This window comes from Gastrolobium bilobum, unplaced genomic scaffold (assembly GCF_033153095.1).
Source record: "Gastrolobium bilobum isolate Gb01-03AN ecotype WA unplaced genomic scaffold, APGP_CSIRO_Gbil_v1 utg13926, whole genome shotgun sequence".
NCBI lineage: Eukaryota > Viridiplantae > Streptophyta > Magnoliopsida > Fabales > Fabaceae > Gastrolobium > Gastrolobium bilobum.
The window spans coordinates 24645-33700 of NW_026895376.1; the positions used below are offsets into that span (position 1 = coordinate 24645).

At 32.5% G+C, this 9056-nt stretch overlaps 1 pseudogene; it reads left to right on the forward strand.

Annotated features, from left to right (window-relative positions):
• Positions 1–1215: 1215 nt before the first annotated feature.
• Positions 1216–5466, forward strand: LOC133307943 (lysine-specific demethylase JMJ26-like; annotated as a pseudogene).
• Positions 5467–9056: the final 3590 nt, after the last annotated feature.

Genomic DNA, 9056 nt, shown 5'->3' on the forward strand with positions numbered 1-9056 from the left:
AATCCTAATTTATTAACAATAGGGTTCCAAATTATTGTTTTCATCGTTTGAAGTTTGCAGCGTGGTCTGATTAGTGTTTTTTTGGTGGGTGAAAAGTAGATATCAGCTCCATCATATCATCAAGGATGATGATCCCAACAGCACCATCCTCATCATCTCCATGTTCGACGCTTTCCCATAACCTGTTATCATAGTATTATAAGCAACAATGTTAAGCTAACATAACTTTTTTTTTTTTTTGCCTCTTATAGTAAAAAGATCTAGTTTTATAGTTAATTAGCATATTGACAGGCTTGTAGTTTTGTGTTAGACAAGAATTGAACAGAAAAAATCACCTATGCAACATTTTTCAATCTGTTCTTCATATTTTTTATTTTACAAATTTTGACTTTTCTCATTATTTTTTATTTTTGAATTGAACTTTTTTGTATAAAATAAAATAATAATAATAAACTATCTTTATAATTTCATATTTTTAATTAAATGATGATTTGGAAAAATGGTTATTGTATATATTTGAATTAAATTTTTTTTATTAATTTTTTATTAAAATAATAATGTTTTAATTTTTTTTTTCCTTTTTATTGCTTTCATTATCATAATGATTAATTACCAAGAGATATATAATTTTTATAACCGCTTATCGAATAATAATGACAAAAATTACAAATCAGGAAATATTATCATATCAGAATCTTCCCAATTTTTAAAACACAATCATAAATCAAATTAGAGATTTGGTTTTAATTTATTAAGATTACCTTCCATTCTGGCTTGATTTGACTCGAGTCAACTCACCTGGTTTTTCTATTCTGGCTTGATTTAAAAGGTTGAAAATAACTTGAGATAACCAATGAAGAAATTATATATATATATATATATATATATATATATATATCAACATCGTCTTATTGATTTAGTAATACATTATATCAACACTGAATTATATATTGGTTTTTCAGAATTTGGGTTATTTGCTTTATGTATGGCTAGATTACTTTGATGCTCAGTTTCCTATGTCATGCTTATGAATGTGGTAATGAACTTATGCTGGTAGTATGTATGCATAGTTAATGAATTCATATTCTATACACACATACACAACACATGTTGTTTGGATTTAAGTTACTATGTAAGATTGTCATGTTGGTGTTTGAATCATTGAATGTCTGAATCATTATCTCATATTAATTCCCTATTTTTTCTGCAGTAGGAATGGACCTTGTATTTTCACCGCAAGGAAAGTCAAATCCTCAGACTGAGGATAAGTTGTTCTTAAGGTGCTCAGATTCCTTCGGAATTCCAACGAGAGGAAAGCGCAGATATGGTTCAAAGAAGAGAAAGGTTCAAGAAGGCATTTTGGCAAGTTCAAAGAAGAGAAAGGTTCAAGAAGGCAGAGAAGACATTTTGGCAAGTTCAAAGAATACTAAACTTCCATCCAGGAAAGTACATGAGCCAAAGAAGAGTCTTTCTGGCTTGAACAAGAAAAGAAAATTGGAAGACAATATCAAGATTAACAATTTGGAAGAAGATGAGGAAGTTCTTTCTCTTTCAAGGACAAAGTCAAGAAGGAAAACTAGAAATATGGACAATATGAAGGTGACTGCGTTTCTGAATGCTTATTTCTTACATTTATGAAAAGTGTCTTAGTTTATGACATTTTTTTGGTATTTAAGCCTTATAACACAGTTTAATAAGTGCTTTACTATTTGTGTTAACAGGATACTGAACAAAATTCCAAAATATGTCATCAGTGCATGAAAAAGGAAAGAGCAACATTTGTACCATGTACTAAATGTCAGAAAATGTACTGTATGTGGTGCATCAACAATTGGTATTTTTTTTTTACATCTAAATAATCATTCGAAAGGTTTATTTATTTGTTCATCTATTTTATTAGATACCTTTACAAAATATAACTATTTTCTTATTTTTGCACATAGGTATCCCGATATGAAAATAGAAGATATAGCAGCGAGTTGCCCATTTTGCAGGAAAAATTGCAACTGCAATGTCTGCTTACGTTCAAAGGGAATGATTAAGGTTTAGTTTACTATAGTGTCCAGTAGACACCCTTAATTTTTCTCTTGTTCAAAAGTATATTTTTTATTTCTTTGTCTTTGGCCTTGTCCTCTAATTTGTTATCTCCATTCAGACATCACGGGAAGTTCACAGATTGTGAAAAGGTTCGATATTTGCAATACATGATTAATTCACTTTTTCCGTTTGTGGAACAAATTCGTGAAGAACAAAGTCATGAGCATGAGATTGAAGCCAAGATACAAGGTTTTAAGCTTTAGCTCTGTGTTTTTTTTTTTTTTACTTAACTTTTGAGACATCACTAACTAATCTCTCATGTCAGGAAAATCATGTTCTGAGATTAAGATACCTCAAAGTACTTGTAGTGACGATGAACGTATCTATTGGTATTGTATCTGTCCCTTTGCCTAATATATACTATAGCATGATTCCTTCTATATTTTACAAGATCTTTTATTTTAATTTTTTTGTTCTTGGAGCAGTGATCATTGTGCCACGTCTATTGTTGATCTTTATAGAAGCTGCCCCAAGTGTTCGTTTGAAATCTGTCTTACTTGCTGTCAAGAAATACGAAATGGAAGTATTTCACCCCAGCCTGAACTGAAGTTTGAATATGATAATAAGGGCATTGAGTACATGCATGGTGGTCATCCTCAACCAGTATATTGTGATTTAGGGACTTCAGAGGATACTATTGAGATATATACTGATTGGACTGCTAACAATGATGGAAGTATTAGATGTGCTCCAAAAGAAATGGGGGGTTGTGGTGACTGTGTATTGGAGTTGAAGTGCATACTTCCAAATGGACTGATTTCTAATTTGGAAGACAAAACTCGTAACATGCTGAAGAATTTTTGCAAAATTGAGCACAAAACTCTTCAGAAAGAAGCAGTATTAAGCAGCAATTCTATGATAAGAGCTGCTTTTAGAGATGGCACGAATGATAATAACATATACTGTCCAGTGTCAAGTGACTTGTCAGAAGAAAGGCTATTTCTCTTCCAACAACATTGGATTAAAGGTGAACCAATCATAGTTCGGGATGTTCTTAAACAAGGGACAGGTCTGAGTTGGGAGCCAAAGGTCACTTGGCGAGCATTTTGTGAAAATTTGGTTTCAGGGAACAGCTCAAATGCGTCAAAAGTGAAGGCCATTGATTGCCTGTCTTGTTGTGAGGTTTGCTTCTATCATCCTTTTTGTGCTTTTATACTAACATTTCCCCACAAAATCATTGTCATAAAATAACTATCTTTGAATTGGGTAGGTGTAAAAGCATATGATATTATATTTCTTTTATATTGTAATGGACAGTGGGTAGTTTATTCATTTCCAGTAATCATGTCTTTTTTCTTATTCATTTCCTTCTTAATGTTAAGAATAACAATTTCACTTTGTATTTCCTGCATATAATATTAGAACTCTGATTAACACCCTTCTAAACCTTTGCAGGTAGAAATTCTCATTCGTGATTTCTTTAAAGGTTATACGAAAGGAAGAACATATATGAATCTCTGGCCAGAGATGCTCAAGCTAAAAGACTGGCCCCCCTCTGACAAGTTTGAAGATCTTTTGCCCCGGCATTGTGATGAATTTATCCGTTGTTTACCATTTCAAGAGTACAGTGATCCTCGAGCTGGAATCCTCAACCTTGCTGCAAAGTTACCAGCTCATGTCCTAAAGCCTGACATGGGTCCTAAAACCTATATTGCATATGGGACTAAAGAAGAACTTGGCAGAGGGGACTCTGTAACAAAGCTTCACTGTGATATGTCTGATGCGGTATGATACCTTGTAACATATAATTTCTATTATTTAAAGCCTTGTTAGAAACTACATTATATTTGTGCATTGAATACAAAATCCTAGTTTTCTTCATGTTATGCTGGTGCTTCTTAAATAATTTTTTATTGTTCTTGTTTGTTCTTTGTTGAATTTGAGTCATTCCTTCGGTTGTAGAAATTATAGCTTTACTTTTCGTAGTTTAAAATGTTGTTTTTATATGGTTGAAACTTGGAATTTATAGTTTGTTAATATGGGTAACCATATTGTAAGATGGCAAATGATTATATTCTGTTCTTAGAGAATGGATGAAACTTCTAATTAATCTAAGGCATTTTTGTTTTTGCAAAATGCAAATATTATGCTCTTTTAATAACAGATAATATATTTCCATCTTTAGAAATTTCCTCTATATCTTGTGTCAGGTATCAAATGCTAGCACATTTACTTCAATTTTTATTTCTAATTTCTTGTTCAATAATTTCCACAGGTGAATATTTTGACTCATACAGCTGAGGTTACATTAACTGATGAACAACACCATGTTATTTCAAAATTAAAGAAAGCACACAAGGCCCAAGATGAGAAAGAGTGTCATGCTCAGGTTGCTGAATGCCAGAAGAAGTGCCATAAAATCAATGGAAACATATTTCCAAATGATGTGCCTGGTATCTCTAAAGAAACAACATAAACAGGTGGTGCTCTTTGGGACATCTTTCGGAGGGAGGATACTGAAAAGTTAGAAGCATATCTACGAAAACATTCTAAAGAATTTAGACATACTTATTGTTGTCCAGTTCAAAAGGTATTGTTATATTTGTCTTATATTTGTGCTTATCCTTGCTTCTTATGCTTTGGTGTTCGTTAATTTCTATTCTGGTTAGGTTGTCCATCCAATTCATGACCAATGTTTTTATTTGACTTTGGAGCACAAGAAGAAGCTGAAGGAAGAATTTGGTTAGTAGTTAGTTCATAGAATTGCAAACAACTTGGCAATGCCTACAATTAGTTATTTACCCAAATCTTAACTTTCAGGTGTAGAACCTTGGACGTTTGAGCAGAAACTTGGAGAGGCAGTATTTATTCCTGCTGGATGTCCACACCAAGTTAGGAATCTCAAGGTAAAACTTCTCTTTGACACATATTGGATTGCCTCCTTATCACATTTTTATTTATTGTACCCCTTTAACTCTAATTACAATAATGGAAATCTTGCAGTCATGCACTAAAGTTGCTTCAGATTTTGTGTCTCTTGAGAATATTCATATGTGCTTGCGATTAAAGGATGAATTTCGTCGTCTTCCTAGGAATCACAAGGCGAGGGAAGATAAGCTAGAGGTGATTTTCTTCTATAACATATTTCCTTATCTATTTTTATCCTCCTCTCTTCCTTAGCTTCAACCTACTTAAGTTGTAGAAGAAAATGTGATGTTAGTCAACATTTTCTTATTTTATGTTTGTTTATGGTGGATGATTTTTAATGAAACAGATAAAGAAGATGATCGTGTATGCTGTAGATCAAATAGTCAAGGAATTAGAAGCATTGGTGGAGTGTTCTTGAGACTGGCCTATATGCTGCTTCCATAGCTGCTATGATTTTTTTAACCTCATAGTTTAGATTTTTATTCAGATAGAAAATTTTGTGTTGGGTAATTTTTCATTGGAGGCTCAATTTTAAAGGCACTTTGAAGACTTTTCTTGTTTCCTCATCAAAACAACTTGCAGATCTTTTCACTAAACATTTGCTTCCTTCAAAGTTTTCAGTCCTTGTGTCTAAGATGGGAGTTCTGAATATCCACTCTCCATCTTGAGGGGGGGCTATTAGCATATATTTTATATTTTGTAATTTTTTCAAATTTTCTTTTCTGTTTTAACCACTTCTATAATGTGCTGACGTGGTTTTTCTGTTATCTTTTGGACTCATGGTGCCAATATGCATGTGCACCATTCTGTTACGTTTTTCTCTTAGCTTTCCTTTATTAACAGATTGTACTGGTCATTCAGTAGATATGGAATATACAGATTTTTATTTTCTCAGCTCTTCTGTCAATTATTAGTTACTAATAATATATATATATATATATATATATATATATATATATATATATATATATAATACAATTTTATGGTACTATACGAGTGTAATATAATAATACTTTTTTAATTATGCATATTCAGTTGAAAAATACAGGGAGAACAGAGCTTTACGTGGACCTACAATCTTCTGCTGAGGGCGTTAGGTTTGGGAGGAGTCTACATTATTCCACAGCTATATATTTAGCCATCATTGCCAAGAGTAAGTATGAAGATTACCAATTGTGTGGGGTGTTATTTTTTGTGGTGGCCGTTCTAATATTGAACCTTCAATATCCTAATGAAATTAAAATTAAGCAATAAATTTATATATTGTATTAAAAATAGTTGAATATAGATGAGAACAACCATGGAAAACAACATCCAAGGGTCATTGGCAAATGATCTTGAACTTAATCTAAAATGGTGAAGACAGCGGAAAACCTTCCCCACCACCTAGCCCAGGTAGACTTTTCTAAATTATAACATACATGCAAGTTCCAAATTTCGCATATTTTCATATTCTCAATATATTAACAATGCTATATATATATATATATATATATATATATATATATATATATATGGGTTTAACATTTCTGCAGCAGCCGTAGATAGTGTTATCTACAGTTGACACAAAAAAGTGGGCCCCACAGCTTTAAAAAAAAAAAATTCAGAATCCGTTGCCGTATCTTAGGATCCGGACGCGGATCCTTGCTTGTTGTAGGTACAGTAGCTGCAGAAATCCTTTTACCTATATATATATATATATATATATATGCACATTGAATGCAAGGTAGGGGTGAAAGTGTATTTTTTAAAAACAAAGTCATTTTCAATCTTTTATTGCTGATGTGTGTTAGTTGTTTTTAAAGTTGCATTTTATGCATATTTATCTTTTTATTTCATCGGCGATCACTCTCCGCCCTCGTCATCACCCCTGATGTTATAGAGTGTCAAGTCATGTAAAGGTTCACTTTCATGCAAGGAAAGTCAAAGATTGACATCCATATGAGTATTTTTTGGTTTACAACCAACCAGGTCATAATCATGTAAGATTTGTAGAGCATATTTGCGTTGGCATAGATAAATGCCCTTTGAAGAACGATTAACCTCAAGGCTCAAGGTCTAGAAAATATGTTAGATCACCAATATTTTTCAATTTAAATTTACTATCTAGAACTTAAGTTAAATGATGCACTGCATTGGAATCACTAGAAGCAACCAAAATATCGTCAACATAGACCAAGATAACAGTGAAAATACAATTAATCATGTGAATAATCAATGAATTATCAGCATTGGATTGAGTAAAACCAAGAGATAGTAAATCTAATTTTTCTAATATGATGTCTGGTGTGTTTTGTATACATATATTGCAGAAGAAAAGAAAAGCACAACTAACTATGACCTCGCAAAACTAACTCTGCAAAAATACAAAAGAGTAAAAAAATACAAAAGCATATACTAAAGGAAAACACAATTTATGAAATATATACTAATAAGGTTGATGGGCTTCATTTTCCGTTAGTAATTTTATTTTGTTACCATATTGGTTATCCATCAATAGTAAGTCATCCAACTAGATAAATTTAGACACATGTAGGGCTCAGAAGTTTTAGGCTGTGGCATCGAGTTAATACCAAATTGATATGTAGAAGAGGACTATGATCAGAAGTAGATTGGAAGGGAAGGAATTATTGCGTGGATTTTCGAGAGAAGTGGGAATAATTGGGTCTGGAATTCACCATTTAATTCAAGCGAAGCAACAACCTTTATTCCACATTTTATCATTAATTCATTATTTGGTTACATTTAATTATTAATCAATTATTAGGAGGGATGGAATGATGTGTCACGTGCTAGGACCTCTTAATTTTTTTTCATTAAAGTGAGTGAAGCAGGTGTAATCAGTAGAGAACTCAGAAAATATTATTTATGTCTCTCCGAAATTTTTTTTAAAGAAAATTTTAAATGTATTAAAAATATATAAAATATAAATAAGAAAAAAAACTTCAACTTAACACAAAAATTATTCCCAACACCTTTTTTTTTCATCAAGCTGATTTATTGTATGGCATCATAAAATATCCAGTAAAATATATAGCAATTCATTCCATCCTATCGTATTCCATTCATTTCCATTCCACCCCTTATTATATATCCAAGCAAAGCTTAATCTAATTAACATAATGCTTTACTACTATGCTTAAAAAAAAAAAACAAATTTAAGGGGTTTATATATGCACTTGCGGACAGAGGCACCCAAGCAGGTCCGCCATTGAGTGTAATAGTGCTTCCTTCGTTGTATATGTATGTCATTCCAACTTAAGACATAATAAATAAGATCAATGGTTAAAATCAAGAGTGGAACTTACCGAAATGGATCAATCAGCTATAATAAGATTTAGCTGCTCGTATGAACATGATAAGTTTCATATTCTTTTGAGTAAGAATACTAAAAAACAATATAGAAAATGATCTGAACCCATGTTGAGCGACACGAAGGGTTCAACCTAATAACAATACAAAAGTCCAAACACCATGACTTAATCAGTATGGAAACCCGAAGATACCACAACCCCCCAGGGCACAACTAAGTTTGCAACTGCATAAGACTGATAAGCCTCTATAATAGCCAATGACTAAAAGAGAAGCATGAGATTCCAAATAAGCCTAGACTTCGTATCTCACCTAGAGCATTTAGTAAACGAGATAGGCTGATAAAGTCACCTTAATTTACCAATTAGAGACATGTTGTCATTCTAAGGCAGCATAATAAGACAACAAGCGAGTCATGTCACTGCTATAAAAGGGAGGCTCAAAGTCGGGATATGATCATCTTTTTTCTATGTAGTTAAACTCATTACTCAAATATTGACTTGAGAGTTGGAGTGACATATCCACCCCCACTCTTGTCCTAGACGAAACACATTCAACGGCATCCAAATTACCCCAACTCAAATACAATCTCCCGAGAGATTATCTTGGATCAGGTTCAACTTCCCTTCGACTAATCAGAAAACAAATATTTACTTGGCGCGAGGGTGAAAACACGGAGACAGGCCCATTTTCATAATTTCCTAAGGAATCATATGTGTGATAGTCGTATGGGGTTGAAAATTTTACTATATATGATTTGCATTTGGTCAAAATTGTTA